Source organism: Ylistrum balloti, unplaced genomic scaffold (assembly GCF_031769215.1).
Source record: "Ylistrum balloti isolate Yb309-2 unplaced genomic scaffold, AGI_CSIRO_Ybal_v1 Utg370612, whole genome shotgun sequence".
Lineage (NCBI taxonomy): Eukaryota > Metazoa > Mollusca > Bivalvia > Pectinida > Pectinidae > Ylistrum > Ylistrum balloti.
The window spans coordinates 1,942,490-1,968,473 of NW_026782376.1; the positions used below are offsets into that span (position 1 = coordinate 1,942,490).

Here is a 25,984-nt window from a genome sequence, read left to right on the forward strand (position 1 = left end):
CGGGAGAGACCGGATAAGTCTGAACCTGGGGAGGTGACGGGGGAGAGACAGGATCAGTCTAAAAGTGGGGAGGTGACGGGGAGAGACAGGATAAGTCTGAACCTGGGGAGGCGAAGGGGGAGAGACAGGATAAGCATAAAACTGGGGAGGCGACGGGGGAGAGACAGGATAAGCATGAACCTGGGGAGGTAACGGGGGAGAGACAGGATAAGTCTGAACCTAGGAAGGTGACAGGGGAGAGACAGAATAAGTCTGAACTTGGGGAGGTGACGGGGGAGAGATCGGATAAGTCTGAACTTGGGGAGGCGACGGGGGAGAGACAGGATAAGTCTGAACCGGGGGAGGTGATGGGGGAGACAGGATAAGTCTGAACTTGGGGAGGCGACGGGGGAGAAACAGGATAAGTCTGAACCGGGGAAGGCAACGGGGGAGAGTCAGGATAAGTCTGAACCAGGGGAGGTGATGGGGGAGACAGGATAAGTCTGAACTTGGGGAGGTGATGGGGGAGACAGGATAGGCTGAACCTGGGGAGGCGAAGGGTGAGAGACAGGGTAAGTCTGAACCTGGGGAGGTGACGGGGGAGAGACAGGATAAGTCTGAACCTGGGGAGGCGAAGGAGGAGAGACAGGGTAAGTCTGAACCTGGGAAGGTGACGGGGGAGAGACGAATAGGTCTGATCTTGTGTGTAACACTGTAGTGTGAGGGGTGTAACACTGTAGTGTGAGGGGTGTAACACTGTGTTGTGAGGGTGTAATAATAATAGCTACATCGGGATTTCGATCTACCGTTCTTTCACTCATTTTGTTATGATAAAAATGATGCCAGGATAATTGTTTTTGTATTAGGTACAAAAACATAATGTATCTATTCACATGTTCATCTCAAAATTACACGTGACACTTTGCTAAAGTGGCAAGTAACTACGATACCGATATCAGCACGTATAAAATTGACAAATATCAAATTTACAAATATCTACGGAAGCCGGTTAGTGCCACTTTTTTCATGAGTTAATTTTTTTAAGTCGTAATTACGACTTAGGTATCTCGTAATTACGACTTAGCATCTCGTAATTACGACTAAACATCTCGTAATTACGACATAGCTATCTCGTAATTACAACTTAGTTATCTCGATATTACGACATAATTATCTAGTAATTACGACTTAGTTATCTCGTATTTACGACAGACTCTCTCATAATTCCGATTACGTTATCTCGTATTTACGACTTAACTATCTCATAATTACGACTTTGTTATCTCGTTATTACAACTTAGTCATCTTGTGATATTACGACAAAGACCGAACTGTTTTGCGGCAATGTTTACTTCCGTCGACTCACACACGCGTTTTTGACAGATGGCATCGGGAGGTTCCCCAGCCCTGAAGGAAAAAGAAAAAGTATACATGTTTGCATAAACTTACCATTTGACGGAAGTAAACATTGCCGCAAAACAGTTCGGTCTTTGTCGTAATATCACAAGATGACTAAGTTGTAATAACGAGATAACAAAGTCGTAATTATGAGATAGTTAAGTCTTAATTACGAGATAACGTAATCGGAATTACGAGAGAGTATGTCGTAAATACGAGATAACTAAGTCGTAATTACGAGATAGCTATGTCGTAATTACGAGATGCTAAGTCGTAATTACGAGATACCTAAGATACCTAATTAATTAACTCATGAAAAAATTGGCACTAACCGGCTTCCGTAAATATCAACTTAAAAAATATCAAATTTGACAAAACGCAAATACCGCGGCTAAATGGAGTTTCCCAACCGACATAGATCCTTACTGTAGTACACGTCTACTATTTAGAGTATAGGCCCTGTGTGGTAGTTTGGTTGGGTATTGACGGGGTTTAGTGTGAATGAACTCGCATGGAGCTAGGTTTTTGGAGTATAACCCTGTGTGTTAGTGTGTTGGGTATTGACGGGGTTTAGTGTGAATGAACTCTCATGGAGCTAGGTTTTTGGAGTATAAACCCTGTGTTGTAGTGTGTTGGGTATTGACAGGGTATTTAGTGTGAATGAACTCTCATGGAGCTAGGTTTTTGGAGTATAAACCCTGTGTTGTAGTGTATTGGGTATTGACAGGATATTTAGCATGAATGAACTCGCATGGAGCTAGGTTTTTGGAGTATAAACCCTGTGTTGTAGTTTGGTTGGGTATTGACGGGTATTTAGTGTGAATGAACTCTCATGGAGCTAGGTTTTTGGAGTATAAACCCTGTGTGGTAGTTTGTTGGGTATTGACGGGGTTTAGTGTGAATGAACTCGCATGGAGCTAGGTTTTTGGAGTATAAACCCTGTGTTGTAGTTTGTTGGGTATTGACGGGGTTTAGTGAAAATGAACTATCATGGAGCTAGGTTTTTGGAGTATAAACCCTGTGTGGTAGTTTGTTGGGTATTGACGGGGTTTAGTGTAAATGAACTCTCATGGAGCTAGGCTTTTGGAGTATAAACCCTGTGTGGTAGTTTGATTGGGTATTGACGGGGTTTAGTGTGAATGAGCCCGCATGGAGCTAGGCTTTTGGAGTATAAACCCCGTGTGGTAGTTTGGTTGGGTATTGACGGGTATTTAGTGTGAATGAACTCGCGTGGAGCTAGGTTTTTGGAGTAAAAACCCTGTGTGGTAGTTTGGTTGGGTATTGACGGGGTTTAGTGTGAATGAACTCTCATGGAGCTAGGGTTTTGGAGTACAAACCCTGTGTTGTGGTGTGTTGGGTATTGACGGGTATTTAGTGTGAATGAACTCTCATGGAGCTAGGTTTTTGAAGTATAAACTCTGTGTGGTAGTTTGTTGGGTATTGACAGGGTATTTAGTGTGAATGAACTCGCATGGAGCTAGGTTTTTGGAGTATAAACCCTGTGTGGAAGTTTGGTTGGGTATTGACGGGTACTTAGTGTGAATGAACTCGCATGGAGCTAGGTTTTTGGAGTATAAACCCTGTGTGGTAGTTTGTTGGGTATTGACGGGGTTTAGTGTGAATGAACTCTCATGGACCTAGGTTTTTGGAGTATAAACCCTGTGTTGTATTGTGTTGTGTATTGACGGGGTTTAGTGTGAATGAGCTCGCATAGAGCTAGGTTTTTGGAGTATAAACCCTGTGTGGTAGTTTGATTGGGTATTGACGGGGTTTAGTGTGAATGAACTCTCATGGAGCTAGGTTTTTGGAGTATAAACCCTGTGTGTTAGTGTGTTGGGTATTGACGGGGTTTAGTGTGAATGAACTCTCATGGAGCTAGGTTTTTGGAGTACAAACCCTGTGTGGTAGTTTGGTTGGGTATTGACGGGTATTTAGTGTGAATGAACTCTCATAGAGCTAAGTTTTTGGAGTATAAACCTGTGTTGTAGTGTATTGGGTATTGACAGGGTATTTAGTGTGAATGAACTCTCATGGAGCTAGGTTTTTGGAGTATAAACCCTGTGTGGTAGTTTGATTGGGTATTGACGGGGTTTAGTGTGAATGAGCCCGCATGGAGCTAGGTTTCTGGAGTATAAACCCTGTGTGGTAGTTTGTTGGGTATTGACGGGGTTTAGTGTAAATGAGCTCGCATGGAGCTAGGTTTTTGGAGTATAAAGCCTGTGTTGTAGTTTGGTTGGGTATTGACGGGTATTTAGTGTGAATGAACTCTCATAGAGCTAAGTTTTTGGAGTATAAACCTGTGTTGTAGTGTGTTGGGTATTGACAGGGTATTTAGTGTGAATGAACTCTCATAGAGCTAGGTTTTTGGAGTATAAACCTTGTGCTGTAGTTTGGTTGGGTATTGACGGGGTTTAGTGTGAATGAACTCTCATGGAGCTAGGTTTTTGGAGTATAAACCCTGTGTGGTAGTTTGGTTGGGTATTGACGGGTATTTAGTGTGAATGAACTCTCATGGACCTAGGCGTTTGGAGTATAAACCCTGTGTGTTAGTGTGTTGGGTATTGACGGGGTTTAGTGTGAATGAACTCTCATGGAGCTGGCTTTTTGGAGTATAAACCCTTGTGTTTTTGGAGTATAAACCCTGTGTTGTAGTTTGGTTGGGTATTGACGGGTATTTAGTGTGAATGAACTCTAATGGAGCTAGGTGTTTGGAGTATAAACCCTGTGTTGTAGTGTGTTGGGTATTGACGGGGTTTAGTGTGAATGAACTCTAATGGAGCTAGGTGTTTGGAGTATAAACCCTGTGTTGTAGTGTGTTGCGTATTGACGGGGTTTAGTGTGAATGAACTCTTGGAGCTAGTATAAACCCTGTGTTGTAGTGTATTGGGTATTGACAGGGTATTTAGCATGAATGAAGTCGCATGGAGCTAGGTTTTTGGAGTATAAACCCTGTGTTGTAGTTTGTTGGGTATTGACGGGGTTTAGTGTAAATGAACTATCATGGAGCTAGGTTTTTGGAGTATAAACCCTGTGTTGTAGTGTGTTGGGTATTGACGGGGTTTAGTGTGAATGAACTCGCATGGAGCTAGGTTTTTGGAGTATAAACCTTGTGTGGTAGTTTGTTGGGTATTGACGGGGTTTAGTGTGAATGAACTCTCATGGACCTAGGTTTTTGGAGTATAACCCTGTGTGTTAGTGTGTTGGGTATTGACGGGGTTTAGTGTAAATGAACTCTCATGGAGCTAGGTTTTTGGAGTATAAACCCTGTGTTGGTATTGAGTTTAGTGTGAATGAACTCTAATGGAACTAGGTGTTTGGAGTATAAACCCTGTGTTGTAGTGTGTTGGGTATTGACGGGGTTTAGTGTGAATGAACTCTCATGGAGCTAGGTTTTTGGAGTATAAACCCTGTGTGGTAGTTTGGTTGGGTATTGACGGGTATTTAGTGTGAATGAACTCTAATGGAGCTAGGTGTTTGGAGTATAAACCCTGTGTGGTAGTTTGGTTAGGTATTGACGGGTATTTAGTGTGAATGAACTCTAATGGAGCTAGGCGTTTGGAGTATAAACCCTGTGTTGTAGTGTGTTGCGTATTGACGGGGTTTAGTGTGAATGAACTCGCGTGGAGCTAGGTTTTTGGAGTATAAACCCTGTGTGGTAGTTTGGTTGGGTATTGACGGGGTTTAGTGTGAATGAACTCTCATGGAGCTAGGTTTTTGGAGTATAAACCCTGTGTGTTAATGTGTTGTGTATTGACGGGTATTTAGCGTGAATAAACTCGGGTTGAGCTAGGGTTTTGGAGTATAAACCCTGTGTTGTAGTGTGTTGGGTATTGACGGGGTTTAGTGTGAATGAACACTCATGGAGCTAGGTTTTTGGAGTATAAACCCTGTGTTGTAGTTTGTTGGGTATTGACTAGGGGTAAACCCTGTGTGACATGGAGCTAGGTTTTTAGTGTGTTGGGTATTGACGGGGTTTAGTGTGATGGAGCTAGGTTTTTGGAGTATAAACCCTGTGGTAGTTTGTTGGGTATTGACGGGGTTTAGTGTGAACTCTCATGGAGCTAGGTTTTTGGAGTATAAACCCTGTGTGTGTAGTGTGTTGGGTATTGAGTTTGTTGGGTTTAGTGTAAATGAACTCATCAGGTTTTTGGAGCTAGGTTTTTGGAGTATAAACCTTGTGTGGTAGTTTGTTGGGTATTGACGGGGTTTAGTGTGAATGAACTCTCATGGAGCTAGGTTTTTGGAGTATAAACCCTGTGTTGTAGTGTGTTGGGTATTGACGGGGTTTAGTGTAAATGAACTCGCGTGGAGCTAGGTTTTTGGAGTAAAAACCCTGTGTGGTAGTTTGGTTGGGTATTGACGGGGTTTAGTGTGAATGAACTCTCATGGAGCTAGGTTTTTGGAGTATAAACCCTGTGTGTTAATGTGCTGTGTATTGACGGGTATTTAGCGTGAATAAACTCGGGTTGAGCTAGGTTTTTGGAGTATAAACCCTGTGTTGTAGTGTGTTGGGTATTGACGGGGTTTAGTGTGAATGAACTCTCATGGAGCTAGGTTTTTGGAGTATAAACCCTGTGTTGTAGTGTATTGGGTATTGACAGGGTATTTAGCATGAATGAAGTCGCATGGAGCTAGGTTTTTGGAGTATAAACCCTGTGTTGTAGTTTGTTGGGTATTGACGGGGTTTAGTGTAAATGAACTATCATGGAGCTAGGTTTTTGGAGTATAAACCCTGTGTTGTAGTGTGTTGGGTATTGACGGGGTTTAGTGTGAATGAACTCGCATGGAGCTAGGTTTTTGGAGTATAAACCTTGTGTGGTAGTTTGTTGGGTATTGACGGGGTTTAGTGTGAATGAACTCTCATGGACCTAGGTTTTTGGAGTATAACCCTGTGTGTTAGTGTGTTGGGTATTGACGGGGTTTAGTGTAAATGAACTCTCATGGAGCTAGGTTTTTGGAGTATAAACCCTGTGTGGAAGTTTGGTTGGGTATTGACGGGTACTTAGTGTGAATGAACTCGAATGGAGCTAAGTTTTTGGAGTATAAACCCTGTGTGGTAGTTTGGTTGGGTATTGACGGGTATTTAGTGTGAATGAACTCTAATGGAGCTAGGTGTTTTGAGTATAAACCCTGTGCTGTAGTTTGATTGGGTATTGACGGGGTTTAGTGTGAATGAACTCTCATGGAGCTAGGTTTTTGGAGTATAAACCCTGTGTGTTAATGTGTTGTGTATTGACGGGTATTTAGCGTGAATAAACTCGGGTTGAGCTAGGGTTTTGGAGTATAAACCCTGTGTTGTAGTGTGTTGGGTATTGACGGGGTTTAGTGTGAATGAACTCGCATTGAGCTAGGTTTTTGGAGTATAAACCTTGTGTGGTAGTTTGTTGGGTATTGGCGGGGTTTAGTGTAAATGAACTCTCATGGAGCTAGGTTTTTGGAGTATAAACTCTGTGTGGTAGTGTGTTGGGTATTGACAGGGTATTAAGTGTGAATGAACTCGCATGGAGCTAGGTTTTTGAAGTATAAACCCTGTGTGGAAGTTTGGTTGGGTATTGACGGGTACTTAGTGTGAATGAACTCGCATTAAGTAAGGTTTTTTGCAAGATGTCCACCAGTCTTTAAGAATGTTCCCCTCGGATAAAAATAACTCTTTCCACGTGAGACCTTGTACTTCACTATTGCCCATACTATTTTGTATCTTTGATTAATGATCTAGTCCAGCCACAAACTCTGAATTCAAACTTGTGAAATATGTTTTATATGAAGGATCTTCAGGATTCGATGGGAGCAGCACATCTCGAAAAAGACAGTTCTGGAGATGCCAGGGACAGTGAAGATAAGCCAGGAGGTGAGAAGAAGGAGATCTGGATTGGACACGTCCTGAGGAAGGATCAACGAGATGACTGTGCTGTGGCCCTCGGGTGGACACTAGAGGGAAATAGGAAAAGAGGCCACCCAAAAACAACGTGGCGAAGAATAGTGGAGGTGGAGTGGAATGGTGCTGGCTGGAGTACCTGGAACTCTGCACGCCTTGCCGCCGAAGATCGGTGGAGAAGGGATGTCCAAGTCTTTTGTGCCTCCTGGAACAGAGAGACTTAAGGAAAGTAAGTAAATATGTTTTTATGGAACACGTGTATTTTCTTGAACAAAAATCCCAAAATCACAAAAACTACCACGGATAATGTAACTGCTCACCTCGTTTCTATTAACAGTCATGTATTTTATGTGTGATTCGGTGATCATGCTTAGTTATTTATACATCTGCACAAAATTAAATACAACAATATCGCAATTTGATGGCTCGTACACCTCTTTATTCATCATACTAATATCCGTGTTTATGTTAATGGATACTGCTTTGTCGATGAAGTTCAGTTGTTGAGGTCCGCCGTGGAAACTAACAGCAATCCTGAAATCGACACAAGAAAGGTTCATTTCCGTTTTGAAGAGTAGATGTCATAGCAAAACATGTTCGACTTTAACATGATGTAAAAGAACACTAGAAATACAACCTATTGGGAAATGCTTCACACTAGAAGGACACACATAACCCCAAATTGAATGAACATCAAACATCCTGACTACATGGGATTTCTCACCCGAAATAGATCCCTATTGTAGTACGTGTCTGCTATTGGGTTTATAAACCCCGTGTGTTTGTTTTATTGGGTATTGACGGATTTCAAATCGAATGATCTCACATGGAGTCAGGTTTTTTCGATTGGGTTTTTTTGTCTACATTTATTTACTTTTGAAATCGCCATACATTACATTTTTGATAAGCGTAAGAAGCTTACAAACAGAAGCCCATCGCCCCCTCAAAAGAAAATGTGTTTTTATCAACTGTACGCGATGGTCTTCGCTATGTTTTACTGTTGTATGTATGTAAGTGTAAAAGATTTATTCCAATCACACACACTGAAGTGTTTATTAGTTGTGTCATTAAACTGTGTGTGGTATATAGCTCACCTTGTATTTCGTCCTTCAAACTTGAGGTGTTCCAAAACTGTCCAATATGGTCGCTGTCTTTGGGCAACAGTTAGTTCTAACAACGAAAATATACGAAAACGTTTTAAAATATACTTTTTACTCGATAAGTTCATTGAAATAACAAATTTAATAACACTTCATTAATTCATATTCATTATTTAATCCATACAATGTACTTTTGAAGAGTCCTGAATAATTCATATCTTTTGAATCAGTCTCTATGTTGTTGCCCAGCTTTGAAAATCACGAACTCAGTAACATCACTTTTCACAGGCCTCCATCATTAATCAGGCATTGTGAGAGAGGGAGAGAGAGGACAGAAAACAAACACCACAGCTACATGGATCACTATTGTAGTACAAGCTGACTTTTTGGGTATTATAAGCCCTGTTTCTCGGTTTTGTTGGATATTGAGGAAATTTAGATCGAGTGAAATTCGTACGGAGCGATGTTTTTGCTTCCGGTTTCAATATCTTATGGTAACTACCAAACTTCAGGAGGTTTCTAAATGAGATTTCAAAGAAACAATGAATTCTGTTAGTCTAAGACGATTCCCTACATATTTCCCAATAAAGCTCGTCATTGTATGTAAATTTATGATGTTTTGTTCTCATCAATTCCAGTCACAAACATTAAACTATTTAATATGTTTTATTGTTGAAATGTATATTACATTGCTCACCTTTCGTCTTTCCAACTTCGTATATTGCAAAACTTTCCAATACGGTCGCTGTCTTTAAACTATCAACGCGTACAAACGCAAAAACTCTAAAACCTGAAATGTATGAAATGATGGACCACATGAATTGAGATTTTTATGATAATTATTACATTGTACTTACTCATAGACTTTCTTTTCTGGTAAAATGTAATATTTCCAACAACGACAAAAAACATTCTAGAACATTTTAACCTGCTGAAATCAATTTCACCAACGTTCGTAAAATTGAAGCATGATGTATCTGTACAAAGACAAAATACATCGTGTTGAAAGTTGATATCACGCGATATTAATGCGTGCCATAATACATAAGTGTATGTTGATGATAACTGTTATGTCTCCTTCGTTCAAGTCTCTGTATTCACAATACAATTACGTGTCGAGGTCCGCCATGGCAACCGACACTGCAGTCCTGAAATTGACACAAGGATGGTTCATTTCCGTTTTGGAAGGGCTTCCTGTCAATACTACTGTTTGATTTAAACATATTTTTGTTGACTAAACGTAATGGAATAAGGCACAATGTATCAAAACACGGACATAGGAAATTTATTAATCGTAACTTGACCAAAAATCAAACACCGCGGCTACATGGAGATTCTCTCCCGACGTTGTACACGTCTGCTATTAGGGGTATAAAACCCGTGTGTCGGTTTTGTTTGGTGTTGGTAGGATTAAAATCGAATACACCCACATGGAGCCGAGCTTTTGTCTTCTGCTGGGATTTTCCTTTTCACGACAGCATATTTGCGATAATATTATGAGGGCGTTATTTTTTTTCAGGTTCCACTTCATAGAAAACGACATTAAAAACTGAGATATTATGCTCTCGCTCTTTTTTCCTCTTATTTCTTTCATCAATGTTTAAGACAAAGTTGTTCACCTTTTTTAGTGTTCAGTATGTACCATGCTTTAACCCTTTATTATCCCCCGCCCAACGAAGTTGGCGGGAATATTCAAATGGGTTCCTTCAGTCAGGATGCTGCTCTCCGCATATCTTTTGAAGGACTGGTCAGATTTTGATGAAACTTGGTGGTTACACTTGTTACCTTAAGTCCTTGTCCAAGTTCGATTAACGGTGAATTCCGCGTCTTTTTGCACATTATCTTATGAAGGAATGATAAGATTTTTGGGAAACTTGCTTTGTAGACTTATTACCTTAACTCCTAGTTCGGGATTGATTATCACCAGTCTCATAAAATTTCTAAGCCTATTTTATGAGACTGGTGTGACCTGATTGGCTGATATGTTTCGCCTCTCTTACTGACTATGATGAGACTTGCTTTGAAGACTTATGACCCTAACCCCTTGATCAAGTTTGATTATCGGCAAATTCTGCGCATATTTCTTTTCCGGATTTCTGTGCCGCTCACTTTAAATTTATATACCATACAAATGAACATGGGTGACGGATCTTGATAACAATATCTTTGTATTCCTTTTCCGTGTTTTTCTTCGGTTCTCTTTTTTTAAACTTCTTGTGTTCCAAAACTTTCCAAAAAAAGGCTGTTTTCTCTGAATAAATGCAGACGGCTATGTGAAAAAATAATTAATGAACGCACGCGCAATAGTAGTGAAAAACAGATCACGCAACTGATTGGCTGCAAAAAACAGCAAAATATACATCACGCCAGAGAGTGATTGACAGATGACACGGATTCGAACTAGATTTTATCTATTTCATTGAAAGACATCTGTGGATTAAGTACAATTATCATTATCGTTTTTAGATTTGAAGATTTTTTAATGCTTGTCGTTCACATACATGCGCATCAAACTATTAATCAACTACTTCAAATACTGAGGACACATATAACAAGAAAGGTTTTTAACTGTGGTTGATGTGTGTTTCAAAAAAAAATGAAGGGTTCAAACAGCTCTTAAAACAGAAAAAAAAGTGTAAGAGTTACGGGGATAAAATGCAGTACTTGCAACCGTATACATGTAGCTGGTTGTTCGGAATATTCCACCATCCATTCTAAAACAAAGACTAGGTATTGTTTATCAACATTTCCCCCAGACTATTGTGATGTAGTGATGTTGGCAGTAAAACATAACTAATTGTTTTGATCCCAGTAAACTGAGTGGAACTTCTAGAAATATACTGTCCTCAAATTATGAATGACTTTGTGGAATATATGTTCCTGTATGAAGTTTTCCTCTACCATGGAGATAGTAAAAATGTGTCACGTGATCATAGTGTGGATACAACATCAGGACGCCTTTATCCGTCACGCGTCGTCCGTTAACTTTCACAATCTTAACTTCTTCTCAAGCACCACTGAGCCGATCCGACCAAATGTGAAGGGGAAAATGTGTTCTCTCCTCCCTCTGGGGTTTTCGGCGCGGGGCATACACAGTGAAAACTTTATCTTAAATGTCTTCTCCCTGGGAGTATTTGAAAGTTATAGGAAGTAATGCTAATGTTTTGTTCGCTAAAATGTAATATCACAAGTTCAAAAGTCAAAGACCATCAACACGTTGGTAAAGCTGCCAATTTTCTGCGAAACCGTTACATGTTTTGTTTGTTCAGGAAGTTTGAAACATTATCTTGAATAACCCAAAAACCCACTCCTAAACCAACACTTTGTCTGAGAGCCACATGCTGGTTATTTATAAGCATTCCAGTTTTTGATTTTTAGGAATTCCGACTACTCAGACTCTGAGGGAAATACCTGTAGACGGGACTCTGTTTTGATGCTGCCACTATATAGTATTCATTAATGAGTTTTAGCTAGTAATCGTATCACTGACTCATTTATTACTTGCTTTAAATGCGTAATGCGATTTCTATTTTAATCAATAAAGACAAAAACATATGCCAACCATCCTGTCCTCAAATTGTACTCAGTGGGTAGTTTAACACCATCAGTATTTTTCTTTTGGCTGTGGACAGAACTCTATACATCTACATTATTGTACATATCCTTTTATGGTAAATATTGTTTTTACAGGGCGAAAACAAACCTTGGTATTGCATGACCGGTCTTGTCTATTCCATCGATACCGACAATGTGTAAATGACGTATACAAGATACATGTATATTCATTAATTGAAAATGACATTAAGATCTGAGGGGCCATGTGAATTAAATTGCACTGCCGTATATACAGATGAGCTTTCAGAAATAATTCTAGTGACAATCAGCCTTTGGTCAATTTAACAGACATCAAACAAGGCGTTTTAGATAACATGAGTTAAGTGTTTTCACAATGCTTTTGTAACGGCTATAAATCAGCTATGTAACGCGTTAGTAACATCCAGGGGACACCTGCATTCCAATCTTCATGGCATTGCACAATGCAACACATAGCATATGTCTTACTTAATGTTTCCGTATGTCAAGTTGTAAAACCAATGCAAAGGCAAACATATCTCAGGCCCGAAATGTTGGAATTCATATAATTTGTACATCGGAAATGATGACAACTTGTGTACATACACGTAAGTAAATAACGAATATTTTTAAACAATAAAGATCTGATGAATTTGTGTTTATACACATATGGAAGGATCATTGTAAACATTAAATCTAAACATTTAAGACTGTTGATATGTCCTTATTTTCTGTTTTCAACACGCGGTGTTTACTCATTTTTATGACGCTACTCACATTTTACTTTTCACGTTCGTTCTAACTTGTGACCAATCCTCTCGTCACTGTTTTGGCAAATACACATGAAAGCAACAAAATACACGAACATCTAATATGATAAATAAAAGCTTATCAAATGCTCTAAATAGGAAAAGCATTGTCGTATAGCAGGTATCAAGTATAATCTATACAAAAGATGTTAATCTAAAACCTGTATACATTAATCTTAAAAATTATGTGATGTTCCACCATAGTTATAACTTCAAACGTTTTCACATTTCAAGGAAAAAGAAAAGCAGAAAATTATTGTTTGTAAAAACGATGAGTAAAGCTATTTGTATCCTAACCTTCCAATGAGTATGTATGGATGTCATGACACACAGTGATGTTAATCTACTGATTTTCTTTCTCTGTGTGACTCATACAGATAGACTACTTATATAGATTAACATGTGTATAGTCTAGCACTTTGCCATTAGACAGAGTAGAGTCTGTCAACAGTTAATTATTTTTGTTCATACAAATTTGAATTTATTTGAGCTGATTATCAAATATCTTATTGACTCTATAGTTATATATATTCCACTGAATTACACAATGGAATCTTTTCTATACCTGTACAAAATTTGATTTTTCAACATACATTGTTTGTATTCTTTTCCTTTCGTGATTTGTGCATACATAAGAGTATAAATTAGGATGAATTGTCCAATCATATCTACATTTCCCCCTTTTTTCTTACTTAAATATAATTTCCCTTCCCTGTTCCCTTTCTATATCCCTGAGAGCATATGACACCCCATTTGTGTGCCTGGTAGATGCACTTGCCCTGCGATGTTTCTTTGCACCTAAGTTGACCTATATCTTCCACGGACATACGCATGTCTTAATATTTAATAATGGTTAGTGATATAATGCAGCATCGTGTGAAGATTGGGTTATATTACTGTAAATCCTGGAGACACAATGGGAAATCTTTCATTACATTACTGGATTTGTACTTTTATAATTTTTATATCAATCATGGCATAATTGCTTTTCCTGTTTTCTTGTATGTAACTTTGTTTTTAGACATCAACATTCCCAAGAATTTTATTTCAGATAAAGGACAACAGAAAAATAACTCAGTTCACCCTGATAATTTTCCACATATATTGCTATATGTAGCCCTCTTAATTTTTCTCCTGCTTGTTATAGCGAATGATATTGAGTTGAATCCTGGCCCAACTTCTACTGATCACAACACTACGCCACACTCTGTGAAAGGACTTAAACTAGGCCACTTAAATGTACGTAGTATCCATAACAAAGTAGATCAGTTGTCTGTAGAACTTAGTGATTTTGATGTTATTTCTATTAGTGAAAGTTGGTTGGACAACACACACGATAATAGTTTACTACATATTGAAGGCTTCCAGCCGCCTATTAAGATGGATAGAAATCGTCATGGTGGTGGTGTTATAGTATATGTTGAAAACAATATACCTTATGCAGCAAGGAATGATCTCTATATTAATAGTCTAGAAGCTTTATGGATTGAAATAAAACATCATAACGGATCTTTATTAATAGGGACTTTTTACAAACATCCAAGATTCAATAACTGGAACTTGGTTGAAATTTCTATAGAACAAGCTCTACATTCTAATAGTAATTTTATAATGTTAGGAGACCTGAATGAAAATATGTTAATTCCAAACAGGTCACGAAATGTGAATAATATTCTGAACACCTTCAATTTATTCCAACTCATACAGGAACCCACACGTATCACAGACAACACCCATTCCTTAATTGATGTAATAATTGTAAGTAACCATATACAAGTTTCTTACTCTGGTGTTCTTGATCCTATATGTAGTGATCATTGCCCTGTTTATGCCACAGTTGTCAAATTCGATTATCCTTGCCATACCCATAAACGTAGGATTTGGAAGTATGGCGAAGGTAATTTTGATTCTTACAGACAGTTAATCTCTGAGAGTGATTGGGACATGGCTGATTTAAACCTCGATGAACAAGTAGGAAAGCTTACTAACAATATACTGCAAGCTGCAAGTACCTGTATACCCAACAAAGTTGTAACCTTGCGTTCTAAAGATAAACCATGGATGCACAATGAGATTCGGAAGGAAATTAGGGTTAGAAATCGTATACATAGGCTAGCTAAGAATACTAATAGGGCAATACATTGGGCAAATTTTCGAAGAAAACGAAATGAAGTTACTACCTAGATTCGAAAAGCCAAAGTCTCATATATAACCAAACTAGGTAATAAATTACATGAGGGGAACTTAACACCCCGATGTTGGTGGAAGATTGCTAAACAGATTTTTAAACAAACTCTAGACTGCCAGCAGTATCCCCTTATATGTCATGACAATGTTACACATTGCTCACCTAGTGAAAAGGCTAATGCATTTAATAGTTTTTTCAGTGAACAAACTTTTGTTGACGAAGATAATGCAACACTTCCTTGTGAAACAGTACCACCATATTCTTTACAAAATTTATATATCTCACCTAGAGATGTAGAAGATGCATTCAGAGTAATCAATACAAATAAAGCTTGCGGTCCAGATTTGGTTAGTCCAAAGTTACTTAAAGAAGCAAGTCATGAGTTATCAATACCATTGTCTTGTTTGTTTAATGCATCAATGTCTAAGAAAAAAATTCCGTCAGCCTGGAAGATTGCTAATGTGATTCCAGTTTATAAAAAGGGAGATAAATCACCTGTTTCAAATTATCAACCTATTTCACTCATTAGTTGTATTGGGAAAGTATTTGAAAAGTGTGTTTTCAAACATATGTATAATTTTCTACATTCGAATGAATGTATTACTTCTTACCAGTCTGGTTTTACTCCGAATGACTCGTCTGTTTTTCAATTAACTGATATAATAAATGCTTTTTACCAGGCTGTTGATACTGGAAAAGAGGTTCGTGTTGTATTCTGTGACATAAGTAAAGCCTTTGACAGAGTGTGGCACAAGGGTTTGCTGTTTAAGCTAAAACAAAATGGAATATCTGGTAATCTTTTAGAATGGTTGGGGAGCTACCTCCAGGATCGAAGCCAGCAGGTAATTATTGAAGGAAGTTCTTCAACTACTAATGAGCTACATGCTGGGGTTCCACAGGGCTCAATATTAGGTCCACGTCTGTTTGTTGTTTTTATAAATGACATAATAAATGATATTGATGTTCATATTCGGCTTTTTGCAGATGATACATCACTTTTCATGATCATTGAAAATCCTGAGAGTGCAGGGACTATTTTAAATTCTGACCTAAACAAAATTAGTACCTGGGCCAAGCAGTGGTTAGTTAATTTCAACCCCAACAAAACTGAAAGTATGGTCCTTACCAAAAAGAGAACTGCTACAGCTCACCCTCCCTTATTTATGAATAATACCCAAATACAAGAAGTCCAGCAACATACACATGTAGGTGTAACTATAGATGGAAATTGTTCTTGGCATGCCCACATTACTAATATCCTTGCTAAGGCATGGAAAAGGCTAGATATTCTTAGATGGTTAAGGTTTAAGTTAGATGGGAAATCTCATGAAATTATGTATTTTTGTTATGTACGTCCCATCTTGGAATATGCTGATATAATCTGGGGTAACTGTACCCAACAAGATTGCCAAGAACTTGAGAAACTTCATACTGAAGCTGGCAGAATCATGACTGGAGCAACCAAATCTGCTTCATCCAATTCCATTATGCTTGAAACAGGATGGGAAACTTTGGCACATAGGCGTTACAAGCATAGAATGTTAACTTCATACAAAATATTTCATGGTGCTGCACCATTATACTTACAAAATTTGCTTCCTCCTATGATAGGGAATGCCCAAAATTATAATTTAAGGACCAATTCAAATAAGCATCCACCAGCAAGTAGGACAAATATCTATATGAACTCTTTTTTACTTACTGCTATTAGGGAATGGAATAGCATACCAAATAACATAAGAAACTCTCCAACTTTGAACACTTTCAAAAAACACCTAGATAAACAAATTGTTAAACCTATATACTACTTTGTTGGTGAGCGCTGGGCTCAGGTAATGCACACTCGTCTTCGTCTTGAATGTAGCTCTCTAAATTATCATCTCTATAATAATCATGTTTCAGATACAGATCTGTGTGTATGTGGGCAGGTTGAAACTCCTTATCATTATCTGATGCAGTGTGTACGCTATAATCGAGCTAGAGAAAATACCCTAGATACATTAAATTTCAATTTATCACTAGAATTACTCATTCATGGTGACCCAAACCTGTCTCAAGTTGATAATATCATTATATTTGAAAAGGTGCAAAGGTACATCGTAGAGTCGGGTAGATTCTAGGTGCCGGATGGAGTTTCTTTGTGCTCTCTTTACCTCTTCCTTTCTCCTATCTTACCAAATTATGTTATCTCCTTATGGTTTACATATTAACGGTCAGTGTTCATCAGTGAATGTTAAGTTAAAAAAAATCTCTTTCAATGTGTTTAATGTAAATTGTATTATTGTAACTGTTTTATATTGGAGGTGGCTTAATATAAGATTTATAATCTTGTTGCCAGATCCATTTTCAATTTTATAATTTGTGTATGTGTATGTTGTAAATGAAAATCTGAAAATAAAATATTGTTTAAACCAACCACCCAGTTCCTGTAATGGCGAGACAGAATGTCGTAAGTTGTTTTACATGTAGAAAGAAAACATACCGGTTATATTATTAATTTACATGTAGAAAGAAAACATACATGTTATGTTGTTAATTTACATGTAGAAAGAAAACATACATGTTATGTTGTTGATTTACATGTAGAAAGAAAACATACATGTTATGTTGTTGATTTACATGTAGAAAGAAAACATACATGTTATGTTGTTGATTTACATGTAGAAAGAAAACATACATGTTATGTTGTTGATTTACATGTAGAAAGAAAACATACATGTTATGTTGTTGATTTACATGTAGAAAGAAAACATACATGTTATGTTGTTAATTTACATGTAGAAAGAAAACATACATGTTATGTTGTTAATTTACATGTAGAATGACTACATACATGTTATGTTGTTAAGTAAAGGACGAGTTTCTTTTTTATGCATACGTCTTTATTTATTTTTGCCTCTTCGATATTTGGTTATTTTAACTTTCTAACGGGGATTATTACAAGATATTTGTCGAAATTTCTTCTAAATACTGTACAAGTAATCAAAGGACCAAAGGATAAATTTCCAGTTAATATCAGTGTCCTTATTTTCTTTTCAAAACCAATCACCTGTCTATAAATGTTGATACACTTGAGAACATAAGCAAATAGCTGAACGAAGTGAAATCAGAATAAGAGAAAGATAAAGGCGACAAGAATAGCCAAACGTCTGACTAATTCCGGGAAAGGTTCTGAATAAATATATACATTGTATTTTTTGATGTGCTTATGAATTGGATTACTAAACTTTCCAGCAGATTTTGCTAACATGGTATGGAAACCAATATTTAATACAATGTACTGGTACATATATAAAGCCAAACCGAAGTCTCTGCTGAACCGTTCTCCAAATTATCGATATTTATCGCCCATTCCTGTTTAAAATTTGTAATCGACATTTATAACAATATCCACTTATTACATTGATGGGTTGATCACAAAGGCCTTTGGCTCATTATTCCGTCTGTCACATGTTTTAGTAGGCCCTATAAAGTATTCCTACCTCGCCGAAAACACCGTTTCCTGCTATTTTGTTTCATTCCGAGTTACATAGGAAGACAACATGGAAAATCAAGAGTCAGAAACTTGAAACTCGCTTCGATATCACTCTACATATTTAGAACTATTACCTACAGTGCTTCGAAGTTTTGGACAGCATGATAAGTGGTTCTGTTGATGATGTCGACAAATCACGTGAAACGGTGATTACAATGTCGATATTTTGTGAATTAATGTCAGCCTGCTTCTTTCCTTGGTCTAAGCACTGTTCTTATTGATTTTACCACATTACCCATATGTAGAAGAACAAAAAGAGGAAGAAAAGAAAAACAGTGAAAAATTCCGACGAGAGCTCATGACAACTAGTCGCGACCCTATGGTGTACAAGCAACGACCCTATGGTGTACAAGCACAGACGCCTATATGTGTACAAGCACAGACGCCTATATGTGTATGCCTCTCGTCGATGTCAGAAAACTTAACATGGTTCAGATTTCATTCGAAGTGTTAGTTTCAAGAAAAAAAATCAGGTATAATTTGAGTTAGAGCTTATTGATAATTCCCATGTTGATATAATAATTATTTCTGGTGTAGCCCGATTACAAGCTATAACGGGCCTTAGGCAATGATCGCTCAGCTTTCTGATTGGTCAAAGTTGGGATATTTTATGAATGGAATTTTATGAATGAAAGTATTAGTTCCAAAGTTTGCCACTATAGATTTCTTCATGAGCCATATGACATGCATATACATAACGGGACAGAATACAAGCGACTAGTGTGTAAAAAAGGAGTTGGCGAGAGGTTAACTGAAGCCGACTAATGGACAGCATATGGATACATGTACATGTCTGTCGCTGAATTTCTGTTTTGTTTCTAAGATTCAAAACATCTTTCTTTTAAGGAATAAAAAAATTGTTCGGAATTAGATTTTAAGTATAAAATGTCACTTGGCAGTGACAGTGAACATCGGGAAATCATATTTTATGTAAATTTGACATTTCAATTTCCCCTCACTTCACACATCAATTACATCACAGTGGTACACTGCAATAAATAGGCGATAATTTTCTCTCCATAGAGACGTGACGTGTGAAGACATCCCATAGTGTCGCAAGGTGGAGTCGGAGGTAACAAAATCTATCCTATATATTTCATTGTGATAAGTGTGCACGTTATATATGTTATGGAAGTGCAATATAACCTTAAGCCATACGTCAATACTCATGTTTCCCCAAAATTAATTAGAACACATGATAATGAAATAGAAAATAAAGTATTGTATTTCAAGATAATTTCTGATAATTGTAAGATAACTTCTGATAATTGTAAGATAACTTCTGATAATTGTAAGATTATTTCTGATAATTGTAAGATTATTTCTGATAATTGTAAGGTAATTTCTGATAATTGTAAGATAATTTCTGATAATTGTAAGATTATTTCTGATAATTGTAAGATTATTTCTGATAATTGTAAGATTATTTCTGATAATTGTAAGATAATTTCTGATAATTGTAAGATTATTTCTGATAATTGTAAGATTATTTCTGATAATTGTAAGATTATTTCTGATAATTATAAGATTATTTCTGATAATTGTAAGATTATTTCTGATAATTGTAAGATTATTTCTGATAATTGTAAGGTAATTTCTGATAATTGTAAGATTATTTCTGATAATTGTAAGATAAATGCTGATAATTGTAAGGTAATTTCTGATAATTGTAAGATTATTTCTGATAATTGTAAGATTATTTCTGATAATTGTAAGATTATTTCTGATAATTGTAAGGTAATTTCTGATAATTGTAAGATTATTTCTGATAATTGTAAGGTAATTTCTGATAATTGTAAGATTATTTCTGATAATTGTAAGGTAATTTCTGATAATTGTAAGATTATTTCTGATAATTGTAAGATTATTTCTGATAATTGTAAGATTATTTCTGATAATTGTAAGGTAATTTCTGATAATTGTAAGATTATTTCTGATAATTGTAAGGTAATTTCTGATAATTGTAAGATTATTTCTGATAATTGTAAGGTAATTTCTGATAATTGTAAGATTATTTCTGATAATTGTAAGCTAATTTCTGATAATTGTAAGATTATTTCTGATAATTGTAAGGTAATTTCTGATAATTGTAAGATTATTTCTGATAATTGTAAGGTAATTTCTGATAATTGTAAGATTATTTCTGATAATTGTAAGATGATTTCTATGATAAATAAACAATTACCTCTTTCCACATTTACTCGACTCCTTTGGCATGACGTTTGGGTCTTGATTCCTTCCCGATTGTTGGCTTGATTCGCTAACAGACAAACAAATTAACTAATTATGTATACTTTTGAACCGTAGAGATTCGTCCATAAACCTTTTTCTGGGTACATACAAATCTAGTGCATTGAGAAGGTTCAACAAGGTTTAACTCATTAATCGTTTTCATATAAACTTAAGCCACAAAGTCACTGAAATTTAATCGAATTCATTTTTACGCAAGAAACTTTATAATCTTCAGTGGCGATTGCTAACCAGTATCACACTGATGCGCGAAATGCAACGTCTTAAACCCCCCTCTGTGTGCCCCTTGCATGCTTTCCCAGGATTCAAGCGAAAATGGCGAACACTTGGAACCGAACATTAGAGTTACTCACGATGGTTACGGATCACGGAAGTATGAACAGTCAGGTAAGAATGTACGCCATTACCGATAGAGAAACATTTTGTATGTGAGATATGAGATATATAATTTAAATGAGCTCGGGAAGAAGTAGAAAGGACTTAAAAACAAAACCGCACGTGCTCTAGTTTTGTTTTACTACAATATGGCTGTAGACTACGTGGTACAGAGGCTGAACGACACCGACTTCCGGCTCCAGGTTTGTTTTGACGGAGTACCAGACCAAACAAAGATCAAATTACATTTTTCATGGGCTTGAGATGGAAATATCTCGAAAAGCAATCATTTTATGTGTTTTAAACGCAATTTGAAATGCATGATAATGTTTGGATATCTGGCAAAGTTGGTCCTATACATTTGTACTAAACGGGCAGGGAATGTGTTCATCTAATCCAATTCTTTACAAGTTTTCTAGTTTGAAGATAATACTGGGAAAAATGACATATATGTCACTTATTTGGTAAAACTCCTTACACAATCAAATAACGAAGGACTAGATCCAAAATTAAATCAAAGTAAACTACTTGAATCAATACAAATGTACACAGGTAATATACCTGGACCATTATATACAGATTTATATCTGTATCATACCAGGTCCATTTTATACAGATTTACACCTGTATTACACCTGGACCATTATATACAGATTTATATCTGTATCATACCAGGTCCATTTTATACAGATTAACACCTGTATTACACCTGGACCATTATATACAGATTTATATCTGTATCATACCTGGACCATTATATAGAGATTAACACCTGTATCACACCTGGACCATTATATACAGATTTATACCTGTATCACACCTGGACCATTATATACAGATTTATACCTGTATCATACCAGGTCCATTTTATACAGATTTACACCTGTATCACACCTGGATCATTATATACAGATTAACACCTGTATTATACCTGGACCATTATATACAGATTTATATCTGTATCATACCTGGACCATTATATACAGATTTACACCTGTATTACACCTGGACAACTATATACATATTTACACCTGTATTACACCTGGACCATTATATACAGATTTACACCTGTATCACACCTGGACCATTATATACAGATTTACACCTGTATTACACATGGACCATCATATAAAGATTTACACCTGTTTTACACATGGACCATTATATACAGATTTACACCTGTATTACACCTGAACAGTTATATACAGATTTATTTCTGTATCATACCTGAACAGTTATATATAGATTTACACCTGTATTACACCTGAACAGTTATATACAGATTTACGTCTGTATTAAACCTGGAACATTATATACATATTTACACCTGTATTACACCTTGACCATTATATACAGATTTACACCTGTATTATACCTGGGCCATTATATACAGATTTACACCTGTATTACACCTGGACCATTATATACAGATTTACATCTGTTTTACACCTGGACAATTATATACAGATTTACACCTGTATTACACCTGGGCCATTATATACAGATTTACACCTGTATCATACCTGAACAGTTACATACAGATTGACACCTGTATTACACCTAAATAGTTATATACAGTTTTACACCTGTGTTATACCTGGATCATTATATGCAGATTTACACCTGGATCATTTTATACAGATTGACACCTGTATCACACCTGAACAGTTATATACAGATTTACACCTGTATTACACCTGGATCATCATATACAGATTTACACTTGTATCACACCTGGATCATTATATACAGATTTACACCTGTATCACTCTTGGATCATTTTATACATATTTACACCTGTATTACACCTGGATCATTTTATACAGATTTACACCTGTATTACACCTGGATCATTATATACAGATTTACACCTGTATCACACCTGGATCATTATATACAGATTTACACCTGTATCACACCTGGATCATTATATACAGATTTACACCTGTATTACACCTGGATCATTTTATACAGATTTACACTTGTATCACACCTGGGCCATTTTATATAGATTAACACCTGTATCATACCTGGACCATTATATACAGATTTACACCTGTATCACACCTGGATCATTTTATACAGATTTACATCTGTATTACACCTGGATCATTTTATACAGATTTACACCTGTATTACACCTGGATCATTATATACAGATTTACAACTGTATTACACCTGAACTGTTATATACAAATATAGAGCATTAAGTAGATGGTCAGAATTCTTTGTAATAATTTGCTACACCAGCTTCAAGCCTCCATTATCTCGTTTACACCTGTGGCAATTAGTTATATTACCTGGTGCCTATGATTCCTTAAGGTACAAAAGGAGTTTTTACCTTGATCTTTCCCCTGCCTATGTATAGGAAGCGATTGTCTAGCCTTTTACCTGTAGCAGGGACAAAACATAAAAGTTGATATCCAAAACTTTCTCAAGTGTTTTAACCTGACGATAATTCTGCAGGTGTTCAGTTAAAAAATATATTTCCAAAATACTGTTATTTTAAATCAAATGATTTATTGAAAATGAAAAACTAAAATGTGAAATATTTTCAAGTATATACAAGAAAAATAGATTTTACAATTTTGGTAATTTGCCATCAAGATAACAATGCTTTACATTGTAGAATCACAGATATCTTGTCAACATTAAGCAGAAAGAGTTGAGAACTTCTCAATCAAAATGGTGTGTTAATACATTACTCTTGAGCATTTATGCGTTTTAGAAATGGGAACAGTTTTGTTTGTTCAAACGTCAGATCTGTATAGAATTAAAATTTGTCGTGTTTCATTATTCAAGACTGTTTGGTGAGCCGTCCATTCATCTTGAGCCACAATATGCTTTAATTAGTTCAAAAGATACAAAGAATTGTAAGGGCTACCACCATAACTGCTTGTAGTAGGGTATTTTTTTAAGGATTTCTGCGTAATTTGATGTTTTGTCACTATATATATATGTGGCCGACTTTTGAAGGGGTACATTTGTGTCTTCACCATAGACTTTCTACACATCACCGATTCACAGATGAACACAGAAAACAAATTTTACTTCCTGGATATTACAAACCACACTGAAACTACAACAGGCACTTAAAATCAACACAGGTTTGTGTAAAATATCTATGTATAAAACCTTGAAGGATTCTGTTTCAATTTTTTGTCTTCATGATGAAATATTTGAAATACCTTGTTGTTAAATTGTTGCTTGTACAGAACATGTTTTATTTATACAGTCTTGGTCACATGCTAACCGATTTATCACATAGGGGACCTGGGTTTAACATAGGTTGAGGTGGCCGAAATGGTTCCTTTTTTTGCTGTTTCTTCTCATTGTTTATCAAAAGAAACCTCAGGTTGGTTTGAGTTCGGTCTTGAGAGCCTCCATTAAGGAAGCAGGCCTATGTTACTATGTGTAATCTTTATTTAACCTGCATTGAGATCAGGGAACCTACATGTCACCTTGGATTAGTAGACATGCTTATTACAGGTCAGGGCAGATAACCTTTTGCCCTTTTCAGTAGAGGTAGTATTAATTTTGGGTGATAGTTTGAAGTAAAAACTGACCTTTTATGATTGCTCTTTGTCCATGGTCTGTTGGTCCACTTTCCTTTGACTGTTGGTCCATTAGGCAATTCATATTATGGCTATTTCTTGAAATGGACAGGATGAATTTTTTGAAAAACAAAATGGCTGACAGGTGACCACATTTGATTTTGACAACGCATATTTGTTTTCGCCATTTCTTGAGAATTACATTAAGATGGATCTCTCTTAAATCTCGAATGTAGGTTCTTTTTGGTCCCTTATTGGGCCCTTTTGAGTTTATACTTGACCGACAGATAGCTGTGTTAAATTTAATCTTCAAATGTACATGTACACGGTCCCAGGTATTGCATTGTCATTTTTGGGACTGTTAAAGATAATGGCAGATGGCGAGCTTGGATTTTGAAAGTGAATAATTGTTATGATGGCTATATCTGGAGAAACATGAGATGGATCATTCTTTAATCTTATTTTAAGGTTCCGTTTGTTCTCTAAATCTTTCTTTTGTTCATATTTTGCTCGAGTTTTATGGAATTTAAGTTTGAGATAATGTTGACATGTTGGTATTTTCTTGTTATTTCTTGTTGTGCATTCATTGTCTATATAATAACTGATCACAAAAATAAAATATGGCCGACAGGCAACCATTTTTGATATTACGGTTAAGATTTTATCTTCCTGAAAATTTTTGGGGAGCATGTAATTGCTGAATTCCATCCTTCTTATCTTTCTATCTGTACTCTCATACCCTGTGCAGTGTACCAGAGTTGGGGGCCACAACATGTTAATTACAGAGTATAAATTTTTGTGTCCAGTAATTCTGCCTATAGATAGGTAAGGATCAAGAAACTTGGTTTGTTCATTGGTCATACTAGGACTAGGTACAATTTTATAAATTCAGGGCCTGCAACCCCTCAATTGCCCTATGTTAAAATTTTGTGCTTGGAGCATATTCTTTTCTCATTTAAACTAGGAGAATGAAATCTGGTTTGTACATTGGTCATATGCATTGTAAACAAATTCTGGACAAGCAATTCCTTACTTACAGAATTATTGCCCTTTGTTAAACTGTTGTGTATTGTTACAAGTAAAGAGGTATTTGTGGGTTGTCTTTGTAAACTCACAGTAACTTATACATTAGTAAATAACCTGACTTTAAAAAATTGAGTTGAAAATTCAAATTGTTTCATTTTCACCTCAGAGGTGAAAATATCTTGTGTGGAAAAAATGAATACAAATTATGCTGATACATATTTGCACATATAAAATATTATCAGGCAACAGACTTTATTACACATATGACTCGTAAAACAAACATTGACAACTAAAGAATGATACCCATAATTTCACCTCTCTA

The 25,984-nt window shown here is 36.5% G+C and overlaps 1 protein-coding gene across 1 annotated transcript in view; it reads left to right on the plus strand.

Moving 5' to 3' along the window:
- The first annotated feature begins 21,025 nt into the window (after positions 1-21,025).
- The window catches only part of LOC132556938 (eyes absent homolog 1-like), a 138,987-nt gene continuing 134,028 nt past the window's right edge, over positions 21,026-25,984 (plus strand). Inside the window, exon 1 of the mRNA XM_060221392.1 lies at positions 21,026-21,094. The gene's annotated coding sequence lies outside the window, so the exon portion shown is untranslated. The remainder of the gene's footprint in view (positions 21,095-25,984) is intronic.